Below are 24,363 nucleotides of genomic sequence, written 5' to 3' on the forward strand. Positions count from 1 at the left end.
CTCGAAGTTGTCTGTCTCCTCGGGCACAGTTTTTAGACTGAGTCTGGTAGGAGGGGCATAGAGGGAGGAGCCAGCCCACACTGTTAAACTCTTAAAGTGCCAATGGCTCCTAGTGGACCCGTCTATACCCCATGGTACTAATGTGGACCCCAGCAACCTCTATGGACTATGAGAAAAGGATTTACCGCTAGGTAATTAAATTCCTATTTTCTCCTAGCCTTAACTTCGGCAAGGCGTGTTGCACAATTGGGTGCCTTGTCATGCAAGACACCATATCTGGAATTTCATACTGACAGAGCGGAACTTTGGACAAATCCCGCTTTTCTACCACAGGTAGTATCTTCTTTCACAGCAATCAACCAATCGTAGTTCCTGTTTTTCAGAAGATTCAGGTACTCCAGCTACTTTGGATGTGGTACGCGCACTCCGCGTTTATGTAGCCCGAACATCAACAGTACATAAAACGGATACTTTGTTTGTTCTCTATGATACAGTCAAGATAGGTTGTCCAGCTTCCAATCAGTTCTTGGCCAGATAGATTAATTTGACCATTCGTCCGGTGTACTTTCATGCTAGTCTAACACCACCTGCATCTGTTTTAGCACATTCCACGCGTTCTGTGGGAACGTCATGGGCAGCAGGTCGTGGAGCTTCTACGACGCAACCTTGCTGTATGGCTACATGGTCATCAGTGAACACATTTGTGCGCTTTTACAAGTTTGAGAATTCTGCGGCATCAGCTTCTAGCTTTGGCCATCTAGTGTTACAGGTACCAAACAGCTCTCCTGCCCAAGGGGGAACTTTGGTACGTCCCGAGAGTACTCCAGTGACCCCTAGTGGATGAAAAAGAAAACAGGATTTTGCTACTTGCCAGATAAATTATTTTCTTTACATCCACAGGGGGCATTGGACGCCCACCCAGAGCAGTTTCACCTGTCTGGTAGTAAGTTCAATAGTTCACATTTTCACCGACTTGTTCAAATGTTAAAGTGATTGCTATCTATTGTCGTGTCAACTTCTAGTTGTCCGTTATGTTATAATGTTATATGTAATTCTCCGTTCTTCATCCTCTCTGTCGCTCCTATTTGGCTAGGCAAAAAACACTAAGGCATCTTGGGAGTATGGAGGGGGAAGGAGGGTTAAACATTAAAAATTTTAAATGTGCCTATCCCTGCTATCACACCGTCCATATCCCAAGAGTACTCCAGTGCCCCCTAGCGGATTCAAAGAAAGGGATTTATCTGGTAAGTACCAAAATCCTATTATCTATAGTAATAATACAGGCACATCACTAGAGGTGAGGGGATCTGGGCGTATTTACAGTGATATTTATGTCTTCTCCATTTCAAAGTGTGAAGAAGACATCTGGTGAGCGTGAGACAACCAGCAGCCATCCTTGTGTATCAGGAGGACTGAGCAGGTCCCAGAGCCCCATCACGGTGCCTCCACCTCACTCACTGATACATGAGAGACACAGTGACCAGAAGATCCTGGAACTCAGCAAAAAGACCATTCAGCTGCTGACTGGAGAGGTGACTGCTGGGAATGCGACATTATATAGTAATAGTGTTCACTCTAGGCTGTTTTAGCAGGGCGCCGCGCCCTGCCTGTTTTTTAACAGGCAAAACCCGCCCTGCCCCTTTTCCGGCGCCCTGCTAAAACAGCCGCCCGCTCCCTGCCCTCCCGGCGTGTATAGATGCCGTGCGCATGCGCGCGGCATCCATTCACGCATTGGGAGAGGGCTGGGGGAAGCCCAGCACCGACGGAGGTGCTGGGCACGCCCCCAACAGTGACGTCGCCGGCCACAGACGCTCTCTATAGTAGCGTCTGTGGGCCGCACCGCCCCCCTAAAATGACGGAGGTGTGGCCACGCCCCCTAATTTGCGTGGTCGCGCCCCCATTTCGGGCGCGCGCATGTGCCCCCCTGAGTCCGGCGCCCTGCCCCAGTTCACTCCTAGAGTGAACACTATAGTAACACCAGGGGATGTGTCCAGGTGATGACTAGAGAGATGACTGCTAGGAATGGAACATTATACAGTAACACCAGGGGATGTGTCCAGGTGATGACTGGAGAGGTGACTGATGGGAATGGCACATTATACAGTAACACCGGAGGACATGTCTGGGTGATGACTGGAGAGGTGACTGCTGGGAATGGGACATTATACAGTAACACCAGGGGACGTGTCTGGGTGATGACTGGTGAGGTGACTGCTGGGAATGGGGCATTATACAGTAACACCAGGGGATGTGTCTGGGTGATGACTGGAGAGGTGACTGCTGGGAATGGGACATTATACAGTAACACCAGGGGATGTGTCTGGGTGATGACTGGAGAGGTGACTGCTGGGAATGGGGCATTATACTGTAACACCAGGGGATGTGTCTGGGTGATGACTGGAGAGGTGACTCCTGGGAATGGGACATTATACAGTAACACCAGGGGATGTGTCTGGGTGATGACTGGAGAGGTGACTGCTGGGAATGGGACATTATACAGTAACACCAGAGGAAGTGTCTGGGTGATGACTGGAGAGGTGACTGCTGGGAATGGGACATTATACAGTAACACCGGGGGACGTGTCTGGGTGATGACTGTATTACTGTGTGTGTCAGGTTCCTATAAGGTGTCAGGATGTCACTGTCTATGTCTCCATGTAGGAGGAGGAGTATATAGAGGAACACAGGGGTCTGTACAAGGACATGATGATGGAGAATCACCGGCCCCTCACATCACTGGGTAAGAGGAGACTGTCATGTATTGTACAGGGGAGAGCAGGTATGGGGGACCCCTATATACACACATCATCTGATAATCACATATATACACTTTACTCAGTCACTGTGTGTCTCCTACAGATGGGCCCAGTAACAGAGATACCCCAGAGAGATGTCCCCGTCCTCTGTATTCCCAGGATTGTACAGAGGAGAATCACAGGATCCCACAGGAGGATCAGGTAGGTGGGATTTAGGATCTCTCCAATATACCAAAGTGACTGTCACTATATGATCTGTAGAGCAGCTGTGTGTGTCTTATACACTATTATACTATTAATATACTATTATTAATGTATATTGTTTTGTGGGCTATTTAGGATGAATGTCTCACTGACATTAAGATAGAAGATATAGAGGGAGAAGAAGAGATGTATGTGACCGATATAAAGGTAGAAGATATAGAGGGAGAAGAAGAGACGTATGTGACTGATATAAAGGCAGAAGATATAGAGGGGGAAGAAGAGACGTATTTGACTGATATAAAGGCAGAAGATATAGAGGGAGAAGAAGAGACGTATGTGACTGATATAAAGGTAGAAGATATAGAGGGAGAAGAAGAGACGTATGTGACTGATATGAAGGCAGAAGATATAGAGGGAGAAGATGAGACGTATGTGACTGATATAAAGGCAGAAGATATAGAGGGAGAAGAAGAGACGTATGTGACTGATATGAAGGCAGAAGATATAGAGGGAGAAGAAGACACGTATGTGAGGGGTGATCAGCAGTGTAAGGAGGAGGAGATCCCTACAGATATCAGCACAGGTGAGTAATAAACACTAATTACAGAAAAGAGTCACAGTTTCTCCTTGCTCAGTCACTACAGCAATCTCTTATCCTACACCCTCCTCTGTCGGTACAAACTAATGAGGAATATATATTTTTCCAGTGAGGGAGTCAAGAGCCATCAGCCCCTATTATACTTTTGCTCTCCCCCTCACATCATGTCACTGTGTGTTACCAGCCCAGAGATCTGACCAGTCTCCTCCCCACACTCTCTGGTGTATCTCATACATCAGGAGACATCAGCCCCTATTATACTCCTGCTCTCCCCCTCACATCATGTCACTGTGTGTTACCAGCCCAGAGATCTGACCAGTCTCCTCCCCAGACTCTCTGGTGTATCTCATACATGAGTAGACATCAGCCCCTATTATACTCCTGCTCTCCCCCCTCATTCAGAATCCTGCACATTCCGTGTTTATTACCTGTCCCCTGGCACTTGATTGATGGCCTTCTCTCTCTAAGTAATCGGGGCTGTTTGGCATTAGGGGCATAGAGAGAAGTAAGGGGGACATATTTATAATGAATTTTCCCAACTAGAATCCAAAATCTACCATTGCAATCCACCCACTTGCTTTCCAGGTGAAAGGGGCAGGATCTATTAGAAAGGATGGATACACCACAGGAGATATAGCATGTTGGGTAGTTATTGGTAAACTAAGGGGGAGAGTGCAATGGAAAATGTGATTCCTGAATGGCTACCACCGCCGCCTTCTGGTCAGGGAAATATATTAATGCAAGACGTCTGTTACGGGGAGAATGAGGACATTTTACATTAAGACTTAAAAACTTCACCGTGATAGAGATCAGATCATGGTATGAAACCTCTAGGATCATCTGTGTAAAGTCCAATAGAGTCTGTAGGGCGTGTGCATACTTCACATTATCAAATAACAGAAAAAATAAAATAGGGAACAAAAATGGGAGACAAACAGAAATAGGGTCCATAAAGAAGCTAGAGGTTCCGTCACTAGGGTACTGTGACAGAAAGGTGGAAAAAGGTGGTGGTCGGGCCTAAGAGGGAAACCCACCGACTACTCCAAGTAGCCATACGAGAGTGTAACATCTAGTCATCATAGTAACAATTGTACAAAGAAATCTCAATGTAACCAATATATCCAAAGGAGGTAAGGACCAAGAACATGGCCTGATATCCAATGTAGGTTCCACCAACACAGTTATAAGGGCAACAGGATGTTACATGAATCAGTCATGCTTTACCTGAACACCCAAACATTCTAGAAAGGTATTATGAAATGTAATGGTGGAAACAATGTCGGACCATATAGCAATTATATAGCACAGGAAATAAAGATAAAAAGATACATTTTATACCCATAACAAAAGAAAATAAATTTGGCCCAAAAATAGATCCATGCCCAGTAACTTAGTCCCAGTTGGCACATGTTACAGTAGGAAACAAACTCTGAGTGTCTGTAACAGTCTTACTCCTTTAGCATATTACTTCGAGACGGAAGACAACTCCTCCAGGATTGGTTTAGGTAAAGTGTCATGAAGGACTGTCAACAGGAATGTCCCACTTTTTCAGAATAGCAGGGCCATCCTCGGGTGAAGGTATCACTGTGAAGGCGCTGTATCGCATTACAATAAGCTCAGTAGGAAAGCCCCATTTGTATTGTACATTTCCTTTGGTGGAATAGACGTCTTTTGGCCAGCGTCACAGGAGAAATATCTGGAAATATCTGCAGATTATCCAGGCACTCAGTTGTGGATGAGGAAGACAAAGCAGCCTGTAGGATACGTTCTTTAATATGAAAAAAGTGGACCCTGGGCAGAGTGTCCCTCAGAGCTTGGATAGGAGCCTGTTTGGACTTTGGGAGTCTATGGAACCGATCAATAAGAAGGTCCGCGGCAGAAGCCTACGGTGGAAGTTTCTGAAAAGAGGACCGTGGCATAATCCTGAAGCTCAGCATTTGTAACAGAATCCGGAACGCCCATTATTCTGATATTATTTCTCTGACATCCTAGTGGATGCTGGGGACTCCGTAAGGACCATGGAGAATAGCGGCTCCGCAGGAGACTGGGCACAAATAGAAAGCTTTAGGACTACCTGGTGTGCACTGGCTCCTCCCCCTATGACCCTCCTCCAGAACTCAGTTAGATCTTTGTGCCCGGCAGAGCTGGATGCACACTAGGGGCTCTCCTGAGCTTCCTAGAAAGAAAGTTAGAATTAGGTTTTTTATTTTCAGTGAGACCTGCTGGCAACAGGCTCACTGCTACGAGGGACTTTGGGGAGAAGAAGCGAACTCACCTGCTTGCAGCCAGCTTGGGCTTCTTAGGCTACTGGACACCATTAGCTCCAGAGGGATCGAACACAGGCCCAGCCTCGGAGTCCGGTCCCGGAGCCGCGCCACCGCCCCCCTTACAGAGCCAGAAGCAAGAAGTGGTCCAGAAAATCGGCGGCAGAAGACATCAGTCTTCACCAAGGTAGCGCACAGCACTGCAGCTGTGCGCCATTGCTCCTCATGCACACCACACACTGTGGTCACTGATGGGTGCAGGGCGCTGGGGGGGGGGGGGGGGGCGTCCTGAGCAGCAATACTGACACCTTGGCTGGCAAACTGGCACCATATATAGCCCCAGAGGTTATATAGGTGCTTTTTAACCCCTGCCAGAATCCATAAAAATGCGGGAGAAAAGTCTGCGAAAAAGGGGTGGAGCCATCTCCCTCAGCACACTGGCGCCATTTTTCCCTCACAGCTCCGTTGGAGGGAAGCTCCCTGGCTCTCCCCTGCAGTTAATACACTACAGAAAGGGTTAAAAAGCACAATTTAGGCGCAGTATACAATATATATGCAGCTATAAGGGAAAACACTCTGTATAGGTGATATCCCTGTGTTATATAGCGCTCTGGTGTGTGCTGGCATACTCTCCCTCTGTCTCCCCAAAGGGCTTTGTGGGGTCCTGTCCTCTGTCAGAGCATTCCCTGTGTGTGTGCTGTGTGTCGGTACGGCTGTGTCGACATGTATGTGGAGGATAATGATGTGGAGGCGGAGCGAATGCCTGTAAATATGTTGTCACCCCCTGCGGGGTCGACACCGGTGTGGTTGGACTTATGGAAGGATTACGTGAAAGTGTCAACTCCTTACACAAAAGGTCGACGACACAGAACAGCCGGCTACTCAGCTTGCGCCTGTTCCAGCGTCTCAAATGTCATGGGGGGCTCTAAAAACGCCCGCTACCTCAGATGGCAGACACAGATGTCGACACGGATACCGACTCCAGTGTCGACGACGATGAGACTAGTGTACCCTCCAAATAGGTCCACCCGTTACATGATTGAGGCAATGAAAAATGCATTACACATTTATGATAATACCCCAGGTACCACATAAAAGGGTATTGTGTTTGGTGAGAGAAAACTATTAGTAGTTTTTCCTGCATCTGAGGAATTAAATGAGGTGTGTGAGTAAGCGTGGGCTTCCCCCGGTAAGAAATTGATAATTTCTAAACGGTTATTGGCAGCGTACCTTTTCCCGCCAGAGGATAGGTCACGTGGGGAAACACCCCATAGGGTAGATACAACGCTTACACGCTTATCAGAAAAGGTGGCACTACCGTCTCTGGATACGGCTGCCCTGAAGGAACCTGCTGATAGAAAGCAGGAGGTTACCCTAAAAGATATAGTCACACACTCGGGCATTATATTGCGACCAGCCATTGCTTCGGCATGGATGGGCAGTGCTCCCGCTGCGTGGTCAGATTCCCTGTCGGAAAATAACTATGGATAGGGACAATATTTTGCTGACAATAGAGCATATAAAAGAGGTGGTCTTATACATGCGTGATGCACAGAGGGATATTTGCCGGCTGGCATCAAAAATAAGCGCTAGGTCCATTGCCGCCAGACGGGGGTTATGGACTCTGCAATGATCAGGCGATGCCGACTCGAATCTGCACATGGAAGTTTGCCCTATAAGGGGATAAAACTGTTTGGGGATGGTTTTTTCAGACCTCGTTTCCACAGCTACTGCTGGGAAATCGACTTTTTTGCCACAGGTTACCCCACAACAAAAGAAAGCACCGTATCATGAAGTACAGTCCTTTCGGCCGCAGAAAAGCAAGAGGGCTAGAGGCTCATCCTTTTTGCCGAGAGGCAAAGGTAGAGGAAAAAGCTGCAGCACACAGCTAGTTCCCAAGAGCAGAAATCCTCCCTGCGTCCGGTAAGCCCTCAGCATGACGCTGGGGCTGCTCAGGCGGACCCGGGTACGGTGGGGGTCCATCTCAGAAATTTCAGCGCCCAGTGGGCTCTCTCACATGGATCCCTGGGTCCTTCAAGTAGTATCTTAGGGGTACAGGCTGGCGTTCGAGGCGTTCTTCCCCCCGCCGTTTCCTAAAATCTGCCTTACCGGCACCTCCCTCTGCCAGGGAGGCGGTGTTGATGGCTATTCAACACTATAATCACAACAAGTGATTGTCAAGGTGCCCCTCCTTCAGCAAGGAAGGGGTTACTATTCCACAATGGTTGTGGTACCGAAACAGAACGGTTCGATGAGACCCATCTTAAAATTAAAATACTTTAATTTTTTATATCAGAAGATTCAAGTTCAAGATGGAATCGCTCAGGGCGGTTATTACGAGCCTGGACGAGGGGGATTACAGGGTCTCCCTGGACATCAAGGATGCGTACCTGCATGTCCCCATTTACCCTCCTCACCAGGAGTACCTCAGAGGTGTGGTACAGGACTGTCACTATCAGTTCCAGACGCTGCCGTTGGAGTTGTCCACGGCACCGAAGGTCTTTACCAAGGTAATGACCGAAATGATGATACTCCTTCGCAAGAAGGAAGTTTTTATTATCACGTACTTGGACGATCTCCTGATAAAGGCGAGGTCCAAAGAACAGTTCGTAGTGGGGGTAGCACTCTCTCGGGAAGTGCTACAACAGCACAGCTGGATTCTCAATATTCCAAAGTCACAGCTGGTCCCGACGACACGTCTTCTGTTCCTGGGAATGATTCTGGACGCAGACCAGAAAAGAGTGTTTCTTCTAGTTGAAAAATCCGAGGAGTTGTCATCTCTAGTCAGAAACCTCCTAAAACCGGGACAGGTGTCGGTACATCAATGCACAAGAGTCCTGGGAAAAATGGTAGCTTCGTACGAAGCATAATTCCATTCGGACGGTTCCACGCAAGGACGTTCCAGTGGGACCTGTGGGACAAAAGGTCCGGGTCCCATCTACAGATACAACAGCGGATAACCCTGTCAGCAAGAAACAGGGTGTCGCTGCTGTGGTGGCTGCATAGGGCTCATTTACTAGAGGGCCGCAGATTCGGAATACAGGACTGGGTCCTGGTGACCACGGATACCAGCCTTCGGGGCTGGGGGGCAGTCACACAGGGAAGAAATTTCCAAGGAAATTTCGCTTCACATAAATATTCTGGAGCTAAGGGCCATTTACAATGCCCTAAGTCAAGCAAGGCCCCTGCTTCAGGACCAGCTGGTACTGATCCAATCAGGCAACATCACGGCGGTCGCCTATGTAAACAGACAGGGCGGCACAAGAAGCAGGATGGCGATGGCAGAAGCCACAAGGATTCTCCGATGACTTCATCCAGAAGTTTTCCAAGGGCGGGTAAACCGTTGGGTATGTCCACGGGTGGACATGATGGCGTCCCACCTCAACAAAAAGTTGAAAAGATATTGCGCCAGGTCAAGGGACCCTCAGGCGATCGCTGTGGACGCTCTAGTGACACCGTGGGTGTACCAGTCGGTTTATGTGTTTCCTCTTCTGCCTCTCATTCTCAAGGTACTGAGAATTATGTGAAAGCGAGGAGTGGAAACTATACTCGTGGTTCCGGATTGGCCACGAAGAGCTTGGTACCCGGAACTTTAAGAGTTGCTTGCAGAGGACCCTTGGCCTCTTCCGCTCAGACAAGACCTGCTGCAGCAGGGATCCTGTCTGTTCCAAGACTACGTTTGACGGCATGGCGGTTGAACACTGGATCCTAATGGGCATTCCGGAGGAAGTCATCCCTACCCGGCTCAAAGCCAGGAAGGATGTCACCACAGAACGTTATCACCGCATTGGGCGAAAATATGTTGCGTGGTGTGAGGCCTAGAAGGCCCGACGGAGGAATTTCAGCTGGGTCGATTCCTACAATTCCTGCAAGCAGGAGTGACGTTGGGCCTCAATTTGGGGTCCATCAAGGTCCTGATTTCGACGTTGTCGATTTTCTTCCAGAAAGAACGGGCTTCACTGCCTGTAGTTCAGACTTTTGTCAAAGGAGTTCTGTATATTCAGCCTCCTTTTGTGCCCCAGTGGCACCTTGGGATCTCAATGTGGTTTTGGAATTCCTGAAATCACATTGGTTTGAGCCACTTAAGACTGTGGATTTAAAATATCTCACGTGGAGAGTGGTCATGCTGTTGGCCCTGGCTTCGGCCAGGCGAGTTTCAGAATTGGCGGTTTTTTTTTGTAAAAGCCCTTATCTGATTTTCCATATGGATAGGGCAGACTTGAGGACTCGTCCTCAGTTTCTCCCGAAGGTGGTCTCAGCTTTTCACTTGAACCAACCTGTTGTGGTGCCTGCGGCTACTAGGGACTTGGAGGATTCCAAGTTGCTGGACGTAGTCAGGGCCCTGAAAATTTACGTTTCCAGGACGGCTGGAGTCAGAAAGACTGACTCGCTGTTTATCCTGTATGCACCCAACAAGCTGGGTGCTCCTGCTTCTAAGCAGTCTATTGCGCGCTGGATTTGTAGCACTATTCAGATGGCGCATTCTGCGGTGGGATTACCGCAGCCTAAATCTGTTAAAGCCCATCCCACGAGGAAGGTGTGCTCATCTTGGGCGGCTGCCCGAGGGGTCTCGGCTTTACAACTTTGCCGAGCTGCTACTTGGTCAGGGGCAAACACGTTTGCAAAATTCTACAAAATTGATACCCTGACTGAGGAGGACCTGGAGTTCTCTCATTCGGTGCTGTAGAGTCATCCGCACTCTCCCGCCCGTTTGGGAGCTTTGGTATAATCCCCATGGTCCTTACGGAGTCCCCAGCATCCACTAGGACGTCAGAGAAAATAAGAATTTACTCACCGGTAATTCTATTTCTCGTAGTCCGTAGTGGATGCTGGGCGCCCATCCCAAGTGCGGATTGTCTGCAATACTTGTACATAGTTATTGTTAACTAATCGGGTTATTGTTGTGAGCCATCTATTCAGAGGCTCCTCTGTTATCATGCTGTTAACTGGGTTTCATATCACAAGTTTTACGGTGTGATAGGTGTGGCTGGTATGAGTCTTACCCGGTATTCAAAATCCTTCCTTATTGTGTCAGCTCTTCCGGGCACAGTGTCCTAACTGAGGTCTGGTGGAGGGTCATAGGGGGAGGAGCCAGTGCACACCAGGTAGTCCTAAAGCTTTCTATTTGTGCCCAGTCTCCTGCAGAGCCGCTATTCCCCATGGTCCTTACGGAGTCCCCAGCATCCACTACAGACTACGAGAAATAGAATTACCGGTGAGTAAATTCTTATTTTCTCCGAGACCTGTCTTCTAAATCAATGACTTTATCACGAATAGAGACCATGGGATAAATTTACTAAGATGGGAGTTCTATTTAAGATGGGATGTTGCCCATAGCAACCAATCAGAATCTAATTCTCATTTATCTAGCACCTTCTAGAACATAATACTTGGAATCTGATTGGTTGCTGTGGGCAACATCACATCTTAAATAGAACTCCCATCTTAGTAAATTTACCCCCATGTCTTCCTGAAGGGTGTCATGTGCTGAAATCAGATCTTTGTGAGACGCAACAATCTCTTTCATCTTAGTCTGTACGAGTGCCAATCTCACTGATACCGGACCTCAAAGCTTGAATATTAGAGTTAAGTTCTGAGGTTATTTCAGTCCTTAAATGTAGATACCATAGAATGTATAGAGCGTATAGTAACAGAACTATCTAGAGTGTCTTAAGGCATCTTCAGCCATTACAGCTGGGCTGTGCATCTGACAAGAAGAAGCAGATGATGTTGTAGCATTCTCAGAAGGACCACCTGAATTTAAGGTACCAAAGAGATAGACAGGTGGGGCTGATGTACCTTTTAACCTTTTTTGGAGGCATGGTAAGCTGACTACAAAGAGACTGACCTCTCAGAGATAGGAAAATACAAACAATCTATAAATAAAAGGAGCAGTAGTACGTTGTCAGAAGGTTACATCAAGATGACTCGGTTCAAAATGACATTCTTAGATGGGGTGACAAGTAAACATGAGGTAATGCAACTCAAATAACACAGTAATGACCGAGAAATTAAACTAGAGGTCAGCGTGATCACAGACGTGAAGTACTCAGCACAGAGAGACAAAAATGGCAAAATATATTCAGTGGATAAATCCACAAAACAATATACTGTGAGGTTGTAATGAGCTGTACTCAGACGATACTTGATACTGGGCTCTGCATGTAGACTGAGAGGAAGTAGATGATAGTGGTACTATATACATAGAAGGTAGTGTCACCTCCAGGCAAATGCCTCAGTTTAGTATAGTAACCCCGGTCCAGCCGTCAGGACAATTATTTAGCAGCTTATATCAATTTTACACCTTATTAAAGGCAAAGCATGCGATGGGCGGGCACCAGGATCCAAAATAGCAGCCATGTCACTTCCCAATATCACTGCCGGACTCCGGTGACTGTGGGCAGCCCGTTCTGTCCCCAGCAGTAGTGAGCGGGAGAGCAAGCGCTCCCACCTGAGTCAAAGGCGACTCCAAGTCAGGTGGCCAGAGCATGTGGGAAAGACTGGGCGCACTTAGCTCCAAAATTTAGCATGTGGCTTCAGCGGCGGCGCTAGGCTGCGGCAGTGAACAGTGCCCGGAGTGAGCAGAGTGTGCGGCTTTAGGGCAGGAGGAGTGAAGGACTTAATAGATTGGGTCTTGGTCCCAGCAGCGGCTGAGAGCTATCAGGTAGATAAGAAGCCACTTAGTGAGGAGAACTCCAGAAAGTACGTCTGGATGGACTCAGGCCACGCCACTTTTGTTTATTTTAAATACTACGGGTGACAGGTGTGGTACATTCCTGCAAAGGCAGATCCAATCTCTTTCTCATCAGACTCTGCTGTCTTCCCTGCACTCTCACTCAGATGTTCACTGCTGCCAGTAGCACACGTATGAGAAGCAGAAGTATGGCATCAGCTGTATAGATTCTGATACGTAATTCTCTATATCATACTTACCGTACACACATCATCCTTATTACTATTGAGAGAATAGAGGTAAGACACTGATGATGGGTGTGTAAGAGTGGATTATAACCTAGCAGATGATGATGATGATTGCAGGGTATCATATGGCGTATTGCATGTAAAGTACCTTATTCCACACCTACTCTGCTGTAGCAATATACCTTATATAAGGGTGAGTAACACATGTACAGGCTTACCAGCGTATGAGCACACACATAAAGGAATACTGCCTTACCAATGCTTCCAGGAGTAACGTTAGGAGACATTTCTCTGATCCATCAGCTCATATGACTGATATTATTGTTCATCTAGAATCTCCAATTCATACGATATGTTCCCCATCCATTGTTTTACATTGCTGCTGACATAGGACTTGGCGAGTGACTACATTTCCATTTATACTTCATGGTTAGTTACCAGTACAAGAGAGAGATATATCTAAGTCTTATTATAATATTACATTTGTTATTGTGAGTGTTCTCAGGAGGGTGGACACGATGATAGTCTGAGACACAATATTATAAAGCCTTCATTACAAGTTATGTTTTATTATACACACACATTTACAATTAAGTGTCCCAGAGAGTCGTCTCCTATTGTTTACAAGATTAATATTGTTACAGAAAATGTCACATTTCCATAATGTGTTTTATTTCCAGCAGATGGACACACAAGCAGAAATATCTCAGAAGGACATCTAATGTTATCCCCGGATTGTGACATAAAAGATAATGACAGTAGACAGGATTCTCCAGGAGATAACCCCATTACCCCAATTATACATCCAGCTCTATCAGCTGATCCCTGTGATTCTGGGAAATGTTCTCCTGATCACTCTGATATTGGTGCATCTGTTACAGCTCTGAGAGTAGATACAGAGTTTCCCTGTTCTATAGATGCCAAATGTTTTACAAAGAACACAAAGCCTATTAACCCACAGACAGGTAAGGCAGGTGAGAGGCCATTTCCATGTTCTAAGTGTGGGAAATATTTTACATACAAATCAGCTCTTGTTACACATCAGAGAAGGCACACAGGTGAGAAGCCATTTACATGTTCTAAGTGTGGTCAATGTTTTACATACAAAACGACTCTTGATGCACATAAGAGAAGTCACACAAGTACATCACCATTTCCATGTTCTGAGTGTGGGAAATATTTTGCACAGAAATCACAACGTGCTAGACATCAGAGAAGTCACACAAGTGAGAGGCCATTTCCATGTCCTGAGTGTTGTAAATGGTTTGCACAGAAATCAGATGTTGTTAAACATCAGATAAGTCACACAGGTGAGAGGCTATTTCCATGTTCTGAGTGTGGGAAATGGTTTGCACGGAAATCAGATCTTGTTAAACATCAGAGAAGTCACACAGGTGAGAAGCCATTTTCTTGCTCTGAGTGTGCAAAATGTTATACTCGGAAAGCACAACTTGTTATACATCAGAGAAGTCACACAGGTGAGAAGCCATTTCCATGTTCTGAGTGTGGGAAATGGTTTGCACACAAATCAGATCTTGTTAGTCATAACAGAAGTCACACAGTGGAGAATCCTATTTCTTGCTCTGAGTGTGGGAAATGTTTTACACGGAAATCACAACTTGTTACACATCAGCGAAGTCACACAGGTGAAAGGCCATTTCAATGTCCTGAGTGTGGGAAAGGGTTTGCACAGAAATCAAATCTTGTTAGACATCAGAGAAGTCACACAGGTGAGAAGCCATTTCCATGTTCTGAATGTGGGAAATGTTTTGCACACAAATCAGATCTTGTTAGTCATAACAGAAGTCACACAGTGGAGAATCCAATTTCTTGCTCTGAGTGTGGGAAATGTTTTACACGGAAATGCCGCCTTGTTATACATCAGAGAAGTCACACAGGTGAGAAGCCATTTCCATGTTCTGAGTGTGGGAAATGTTTTGCACTCAAATCATCTCTTGTTAGACATCACATAAGTCACACAGGTGAGAAGCTATTTTCTTGCACCGAGTGTGGGAAATGTTTTACACAGAAATCACATCTTGTTAGACATCAGCAAAGTCACACATGTGAGAATCCATTTCCATGCACTGAGTGTGGGAAATGTTTTACACAGAAATCACAACTTGTTACACATCAGAGAAGTCACTCAGGTGAGGAACCATTTTAATCTTCTGGAGTATACTTATCATTGCCAGGCGTTGTTCTTCAAGGTTCTTATCCTATCTCGTATGCTTTTTGCAATATACATGCTACCACTGGGGGAAATAATCAGATGTCATGCCCTCATCTGCCACTGCTATACAGATGACCTGTCTTTTACTCCGTGTACCGAGAACCCAGTACCAATCCTAAATGGTTGTCTAGCTGAGCTCCAGGTGTGGGTGATGCCAGTTGGCTGTGACTCAGTCCTGGTGAAACATGTCATTATGATAGAAGTTCACCAACAAAGGGCAGGGCTACAGCTCAGCTTTGCAAACCAACCAGACTTATGCTTGGGGGTTCAGAGTTACAAAATGCTGATCCTGTGCGGAATCTAGGTGTCCTGGATGGTGGAGTGACACTTAGACATCAGGTATCAGCCACAATCAGATCCTCATCTGAGGAACATAGCCAGACTCCAGCACTTATTTCCCTCAGAAGATCTACCTGATGTCATACATGCACTTGTATCCTCCCATTTAGACTACTGCAATGTCCTCTACCTGGTCTCCCAGCAATAGAATTGCACCACTTGTAGCTTGTATAGAGTGCAGCAGCCAGGCTGTTACCTAACCAGCCCGTTCCTGCCACATAACACCCATTCTCTGCTCCCTTCACCGGCTGCCTGTAAGATGGTGACTCTGGGCCTAATTCAGGTTGGACTGCAGTGTGATCGAAATGGAATTATTCAGAAAAAGTTGCGGATGCATGCGCAGTGCCAATCCTGCGCATGCGCCCGCATATTCTGCAGAAAATGCGATTGCGTGTCAGGCAGAGGCAGTCACCTAGGGTGAGCGGGCAATGCTCATTTCCAGGGAGGAGGCGGTGTTGCGCGAATGGAGGGCAGAGGCGGACAAGCGGGCATCATCACGGTGGCTTTGTGACATCACATGCAGCCGCTGTGATTGAGAAGAATGCGGCGGGCCTCCTGCGGTAGCAGCTAAGCTGCGGCAGCAGGAGGCTTCACTAATTTCTACGATGAAGCGGAAATGGTGAGGCAATCGCAATTTCTGTTTCATCAAGGGGGTAGGCGGCGGTCAGCATGCTGGGTGGCCTTGCCCTGTGATGGGGAGACATGGTGGTTGGCAGTAGCGGGGGCTGCTGGAGGCAGTGTCTAAGTGGGTAATATTGTCCCCAAGCAGCGCTGAGGTGTCAGTGGGGAGATAGGGCAGGTGGCAGTAGTGGGTGTTATGAGCCACGGCTGTGGCTCATTCCTGTTTTGCATTTTTGTTAGGTATTTCATGTTTATTAGTTGTCTTGCATGCCAGGATTTCCTGTTGCTCTGTTTTAGTATGCTCTTGTCTGCTGCCGCTGGTTAGTCTGTGTAATTGCAGCTTGTTCCATGTGTTCAGCCTCACCTGGCTGCTGATTGCATTTTGTCAGTTGGAATCATGCAGTGGGCCAGCTGCTCTGGATTGTTTAATTAGGACTCTCTGTTAAAAGCACTCCCAGGACTCCTCACAGAGGCCGGTGATAGCTTCCTGTTTGTCTGATTCTGCTGCTGAGAGAGTTCCCAGTCCCGGTCTGTTCGTTTGTTCCTGTTCTCAGTGATCCTGTACTCGGAAGTTACCATCTGTTCCTGGAGTCTGATCGAGCACCTTTAACATCTGGTGGTGTTCGTGAGTCGCGGCGCAGCCGTGTGTTGCGGCTTGTCCGCTATTATTTATTATTTTGTTTATATTGTGTTCTGGAGCTTTGCGGAGGATTCCGCTTCCACAAGATCCACTCTGGTGTCCAGCGGTGCCGGATAGGAGTGTCGGATCAGTGGATCTTTGGTTGTCCTTTTCCCTGGCGGCTAGTCCGCACATACCTTTTGATTTAGTTAAGTTAGCTTGTAACCCCTGGCTTGGTTGCTTAGTCAGAGGGCCCCTTGTTATCACCCTGTCTCGGACTTCCCCTTGTCTCCCATTAAGACCTGCGGGGGCATCGGGGTTGGGCAGACATAATCCGCCCTTCGAACGCGGCTGCCATGGGCTCAAGCAACCATAGTCTCGCAGGGGATTTCTGATAACACGGGCGAGACAACGGAGTTAGGGTGCCAGGGGTTACTAGGCTTTCCAGCTCCCACAACCTGTATTTCATTCCTGTACTCAGATCTCTGCCATAAGATCTTCTCCAGTCTGGAGTACAGGAATCGTAACATTATCACCGGCCATACCACAAAAAAGAAATAAAACTTTTTTTTCTTTTTTGGCCCAGTCCAGTGTCTAGTCTAGAATCCAGTCCTGTCTAGAATTCAGTGTGCAGAATCCAATCCGGTGTTTAGAATCCAGTCCTGTATAGAATTCAGTGTGCAGACTCCAGTCCGGTGTTTAGAATCCAGTCCGGTGTCCGGAGTTTAGAATCCAGTCCGGAGTTTAGAATCCAGTCCGGAGTTTAGAATCCAGTCCGGAGTTTAGAATCCAGTCCGGAGTTTAGAATCCAGTCCGGAGTTTAGAATCCAGTCCGGTGTTTAGAATCCAGTCCGGTGTTTTAAAAAAAAAAAAAAAATACAAAAAAAAAGTCTTGATTTGTTTAGCAAAATTTAGTCTTGCCTTGCCTTGTCTTGCCTTGCCTAGCCTTGCCTAGCCTTGTCTTGCCTTGTCTTGTCTTGTCTAGTTTTAAATCCTCCTATGTCTACTATGCAAGCCCTGCAGGCATCTCTCGCAGCCCTGAACTCTGTATTCAGTGCTTTGAGACCAGAGCGACTAGAAGCTTTTCAGCAATCCCTAAAGCAACTGCAAAACCTTCTGACTAAAATCTTGCTTATTTTGCCAGAAGTCGTTGAGAGTACATCTATCTCTAAAGAGACTCTTGTTCACAGTATGGTGACAAGAGAATCCTCTGGTTTAATTGAAGAGAAAAAGTTTAAAAGTTTTCTGCGGCCCAGGCTCTCAGAAGAGGAGCGTCTGCGTCGCAGAAACTTAAACTTATGCCTATATTGTGGGGGTTTAGGCCATTATCTGCAGACCTGTGAGTTGCGCAAGCCAAAGTGTGGTGACGAGTCTTGCCCTCTGTCCAAGTTGAGTCATGATACAAGACCTACTCCTGTCTCTACTGTGGCAGAGGTACTTGTCACACAACCCACACAAAAAAGCTCTCTGTCCTATAATTGGGGTCCTTGGGCAAGGGAGCCCCATTATAGATTCAGGAATCAAAAGAGAATGTTTCTCTCCTCTCTTGAGGTTCCTGTGGAAGCGGAGTTGCAAGTTCCTGGAGTGGTGCCCGTAGCCCAGGGTCCTGGAGTGGTGCCCGTAGCCCAGGGTCCTGGAGTGGTGCCCGTAGCCCAGGGTCCTGGAGTGGTGCCCGTAGCCCAGGGTCCTGGAGTGGTGCCCGTAGCCCAGGGTCCTGGAGCGGTGCCCGTAGCCCAGGGTCCTGGAGCGGTGCCCGTAGCCCAGGGTCCTGGAGCGGTACCCGTAGCCCAGGGTGCTGGAGCGGTACCCGATGCCCAGAGTGCTGGAGCGGTACCCGATGCCCAGAGTGCTGGAGCGGTACCCGATGCCCAGAGTGCTGGAGCGGTACCCGATGCCCAGAGTGCTGGAGCGGTACCCGATGCCCAGAGTGCTGGAGCGGTACCCGATGCCCAGAGTGCTGGAGCGGTACCCGATGCCCAGAGTGCTGGAGCGGTACCCGATGCCCAGAGTGCTGGAGCGGTACCCGATGCCCAGAGTGCTGGAGCGGTACCCGATGCCCAAGCTTATAGAGGGAAATCAAATATTGTAGCTCAGGTTTCCATACCAGAAGGGGTCTCAGAAGCTGTTACCCCAGGTAGGGACTTGAGGAGCGCAACCCCAGAAAGGGTATCTAAAACCATAGTTCTTGAAGGGAACTCGAGAAGCAAAACCCCAGAAGGGATCTTTGAAGTAATATCCCCAAGTGGGGTCTCGAGAGACGCAGCCCCAAAGAAGGGTCTAGAAGTCGCTTCCCCAGGAAAGAACTTAAGAAGCATAGCATTAGTGGAGGATCTGAACGTTATTGCTTCAGCAAAAGTCCCGGAAGTCATAGTCACGGAAGAACTTTCGATAATTATCGACTCAGAGAGGGAGGCCGGTGGCCCGATCCCAGTCAGGGAGGCCAACGGCCCGGTCCCAGTAAAAGAATCCGAGGTGCTGACCCCAGCGGGGTTCCCGGAGGCCACTGCCCCAGCGGGGTTCCCGGAGGCCACTGCCCCAGCGGGGTTCCCGGAGGCCACTGCCCCAGCGGGGTTCCCGGAGGCCACTGCCCTAGCGGGGTTCCCGGAGGCCACTGCCCCAGCGGGGTTCCCGGAGGCCACTGCCCCGGGTGGGGTTCAGGAGGCCACTGCCCCGGGTGGGGTTCAGGAAGTCACTGCCCCGGGTGGGGTTCAGAAAGTCACTGCCCCGGGTGGGGTTCAGAAAGTCACTGCCCCGGGTGGGGTTCAGAAAGTCACTGCCCCGGGTGGGGTTCAGAAAGTCACTGCCCCGGGTGGGGTTCAGAAAGTCACTGCCCCGGGTGGGGTTCAGAAAGTCACTGCCCCGGGTGGGGTTCAGAAAGTCACTGCCCCGGGTGGGGTTCAGAAAGTCACTGCCCCGGGTGGGGTTCAGAAAGTCACTGCCCCGTGTGGGGTTCAGAAAGTCACTGCCCCGTGTGGGGTTCAGAAAGTCACTGCCCCGGGTGGGGTTCAGAAAGTCTCAGCCCCGGGTGGGGTTCAGAGAGTCTCAGCCTCGAGTAAGGTCAATAGTGACCAGGTCCTAGCAAAGCACTCCAGTCAGTCAGATGAAAAGGAAACAGATCCTGACTCTGATATTTCAACATCCATAACCTTTGATGGGGACTTCGCCCAATTTATGGCGCTTTTCAAACACTATTACACTATTATGTTGTCTAGACCATTTCTGGGCATCACTTCAGAAAACCTTGGGCTCTATCTGATTTATTCTTTTAGAGGAGAGCCTTCTGAGTGGGCAACCAGCCTAATGAAAGCTGAAGATCCCATTCTTCAGGATCCCCAAGCATTCTGTGATGCAATTGTTAAAAGATACGGTTTCAAAGAAATTGGTTCAGGTTCCTCTAAGTCACCCGTCTTGTCTGCTGAGAGTCCACCAAATACTGTAAACTCGGCACAAGAGTCCCAGCCCGTTGCTTTGACTGCAGGATGTGCTTTTCTGACTTCTTCTTCTAATAATAGTACTTTACCAGAAAGTTCAGCTCCCAAGGGTAAGAGACCTGTCTCTGATTTGAACGCAGCCTTGCTGGGTGGTACCATCAGTTCAGACAATGTTTGGGGAATTACCTTGGTCAGACCTAAAGAGCTTTGTAAAAAGAAGAAGAAGAAAAAGAAATAATTTTTGACTCTTGCCTTGATAAAAAAAAAAAGAGAGATTTTTTTTTTTTTCTCCTTGTCTTGTGTCCAGTGGCCACCATCAAGGGGAGGGCACTGTTACAAGTTGTTGCTACAGCTTGTTTTTTGTTTTCTGGTCTGTTAGACCAATGTGTCAGGTTTTTTTTTTTTTGTATCCCTTGTTCTGGATAGTCTGAATTTTGGGGTCTTTTGACCCCTCCTCAAGGGGGGGGTAATGTTATGAGCCACGGCTGTGGCTCATTCCTGTTTTGCATTTTTGTTAGGTATTTCATGTTTATTAGTTGTCTTGCATGCCAGGATTTCCTGTTGCTCTGTTTTAGTATGCTCTTGTCTGCTGCCGCTGGTTAGTCTGTGTAATTGCAGCTTGTTCCATGTGTTCAGCCTCACCTGGCTGCTGATTGCATTTTGTCAGTTGGAATCATGCAGTGGGCCAGCTGCTCTGGATTGTTTAATTAGGACTCTCTGTTAAAAGCACTCCCAGGACTCCTCACAGAGGCCGGTGATAGCTTCCTGTTTGTCTGATTCTGCTGCTGAGAGAGTTCCCAGTCCCGGTCTGTTCGTTTGTTCCTGTTCTCAGTGATCCTGTACTCGGAAGTTACCATCTGTTCCTGGAGTCTGATCGAGCACCTTTAACATCTGGTGGTGTTCGTGAGTCGCGGCGCAGCCGTGTGTTGCGGCTTGTCCGCTATTATTTATTATTTTGTTTATATTGTGTTCTGGAGCTTTGCGGAGGATTCCGCTTCCACAAGATCCACTCTGGTGTCCAGCGGTGCCGGATAGGAGTGTCGGATCAGTGGATCTTTGGTTGTCCTTTTCCCTGGCGGCTAGTCCGCACATACCTTTTGATTTAGTTAAGTTAGCTTGTAACCCCTGGCTTGGTTGCTTAGTCAGAGGGCCCCTTGTTATCACCCTGTCTCGGACTTCCCCTTGTCTCCCATTAAGACCTGCGGGGGCATCGGGGTTGGGCAGACATAATCCGCCCTTCGAACGCGGCTGCCATGGGCTCAAGCAACCATAGTCTCGCAGGGGATTTCTGATAACACGGGCGAGACAACGGAGTTAGGGTGCCAGGGGTTACTAGGCTTTCCAGCTCCCACAACCTGTATTTCATTCCTGTACTCAGATCTCTGCCATAAGATCTTCTCCAGTCTGGAGTACAGGAATCGTAACAGTGGGGGGAGACAGGGTGGATGACAGTAGTGGTGGAAGACAGGGCGGTGGCAGTAGTGGGAGGAGACAGGGCAGGTGGCAGTAGTGGGGGGAGACAGGGCAGATGGCAGTAGTGAGGGAGCAGGGTGGATGGCTGTATTGCAGTATCAGGGGATGCTGGAGGCAGTAAAGAGGTGTATGTGTTCCACACAGAAACAGTTGATAATTAGACTTAATGATTATTATGCTTCCTTATTTCTAATTATTCCCTTGTATGTGTTATTGTTATTTGCTGAGTCAGCCTTTATGTGTGTTCTGTGTAATAATCCTGGTGCTACCGATGTCATATCATTTGAATTAACTTGGAAAAGATTAGATATTGTTAGGTGCGGCGGTGCTCACCCGCTCTCTGACAGAGCAGCAGTCATGGCCACTGCGCCTCTCTCCCTGTCCGTCTCCGCACGGCGCCTAGCAACGCCGGGAGCGCGATAGCCGCCGGCTCCCTGGCAACGCTAGGACGCTGTGCGTTCAGGGCCGCTGGGTCCATAGCAATGGGGACGCCACAGGCGGACCGCATTCCCCGTTGCATTAATGAAGCATTCACACCTGTTTTCCCCTGCTCGTGCAGCAAAGCAGCTGCACGACATTTGTTAATTAGGCTCTGTATTCCTATTGGAGGGTTCCCTGTTATATGCCTCCTCAGTGCCTCACACTAACGCCGGTGATAGCTTCCTGTATGCTGTTTATGTCTGGTGAACGTCTGTTCCTGGTCTGCTGTATCCGGTCTATCCTGCTCCCTGTGTCCTTGTATCCAGGAGTTCTTTAGCCGGTCCCGGGAATCCTTCTGGTCCTCGTGAACCTGTGGCTGCCGTTTGGGGTTCTCGCCCGGTTTCGTGAGTGGCGGCTTTGCCGCGTGTTGCGGCCTAGCCCGCTTTAGTATTGCATTATTTTGTACTGGTGTATTTGCGGAGGTTTCCGCTTCCACTGTCCTCCCCGGAACTTGGCGGTGCCGTGTAGGGGAGTGGACAGTGGTATCTTTTTGGTTGTTCTTTTCCTTTGGCGGCAAGCCGCGCATACATTTAGTTTTAGGCTAGTCAGTAGCCCATGGCCTTGTTGTTTCAGTTAGATAGCCCCTTGTTATTACCCTGTCTCAGTTCACTCTTTGTCTCTCCTTAAGACCTGAGGGGGCATCGGTGTTGGGCAGACCTAATCCGCCCTTCAAACGCGGCTGCCATGGGCCCAAGAAACCATAGTCCTACAAGAGTGAATTGACATCACGGGTAAAACAACGGAGGTAGGGTGCCAGGGGCTATTCACGTTCTATATCACCAATTCCAGCATTACGTCCTGGTGCTCCGGACTCACTTCATAACATCTTCCGTGTTCTGAGCGCCAGGGATCGTAACAGATATGCACTCTGGAAGCATATAGGGGGGTCAATCAAAGATGAACGCAGATGTGACATCACGCAGCCCCCCATCCCCCCGGAAAATGGTCCCGCGTTCAGCCCTCAGGGATGTGACCGCAATGTGTGTGTCTGCGTGGCCGCTGCGCGTGTACATTTTGCCACCACCGGGTAAACTGCTGCGGGCCACTATTGCGGCTGGGTCTGAATGACCCCCATAGGCTGTTGTGCAGAGTAAAGTATTTTTTAAGTTAAAAATATAGATCAAATATGTGTATTAAAGATATGAAATAAAGTCGTTTAAAAGCAAAAAATAGATTTCTGGTGCAATTTTTGGCTATGTTAGGGGGTCTCTCTGCCTATTTAAATAGTTTTATCATTTGTTGTATTCAAATAAATTTGTCTATTCAAAAGTTCCGTTTTTTTTTACTTGTAGGTGAATTAGGGTTGTTGTATTTAAAAAAACAAAACAACTTACCTGACCCTTGCCTGGAAATTTCCATGTATGAAGGTATGGGAGATACCTGCTGCAGTCCCTTCTACTTATATTTGGGAGGTCCGGTTGTTTTGGGGGAATTAGCAGCAAATAGTAAATGATACATTGGCTCCAAAACGTCTCGCTGACCCCCTGATTTTTACAAAAATATGTTACACAAAATGACATTTGCATTAACAGCCATTGATTGAACAAGAAAAACACAACACAATTTTAAAATACCCAAAACTTTATATATAAATAATAGAAGAAAACCACCAATTCTGGTCTTCATTCTTTGACTATCAGGAGAATGCCAACAGTAACCAGTAGAGGAATTAGGCGTATCCCACAGAATATCAGTGCTGCCACCATACATTGGGGAGAGAAGATAAAGTGCAGATTTCTGAACAGTGCTTTTAGAAGGAACACAAGAAGTGCATAGATCACAATGATCAGAAGTCCAGGACAATGAGGTCAAGAAACCAACGCTGTGGTACTAATGACCTCAGTACAGATCACTTGGAGCAAGAGACTAGGGTAAGGGCAACAACAATTTTTAAAAACAAAAACTGGTTTGAAAAAATTAATTATAAATTTAAAAAAACAAGGATCGTGCAGTACAGAGGACTGTGTACTCAGCATGTCTAAGTACATACCACTGGACGACGCGCTGGAATGGGAGGAGGGGGTGGGCTGTATGGGTCCCAGCGGAAAACAGCTCATCTGTTGAGGGCTTCCCACCACATAAGGAGACAGCACCTGGCAGGTGGTGTTATCTGACACGCCTCATCAAGAGATTATTCGTTTGCGTGTGAGGTAGCATCAAGAACCAGACGCTTGAAGATCTTTTGATCCTCATTCATCAGTCGCATCTCCGCTGCGATGTAATTGCCAAATGTCTGCTCCAAGTCCGGGGGCCTATTAAGAACCTCCTCAGTGTGAGTAAAAAACTTGTAAGCTTGGCTGGGGCAGAAGTGGGTTTCTGGACGAACTCCGATGTTTCGGGGGTCGTGGCTCTGGGGTTGGGTCATCCACTTCAGTTGCCTCGCTCATGGAAGGCTCCACTTCCAGCTCCAGTGTAATATCCTGC

General features: G+C 48.0%; 1 pseudogene; it reads left to right on the forward strand.

Moving 5' to 3' along the window:
- Window positions 1-3,128: 3,128 nt before the first annotated feature.
- Window positions 3,129-24,363, forward strand: part of LOC134984309 (oocyte zinc finger protein XlCOF7.1-like) — a 105,122-nt pseudogene continuing 83,887 nt past the window's right edge.

Source organism: Pseudophryne corroboree (genome assembly GCF_028390025.1).
Source record: "Pseudophryne corroboree isolate aPseCor3 chromosome 3 unlocalized genomic scaffold, aPseCor3.hap2 SUPER_3_unloc_49, whole genome shotgun sequence".
NCBI lineage: Eukaryota > Metazoa > Chordata > Amphibia > Anura > Myobatrachidae > Pseudophryne > Pseudophryne corroboree.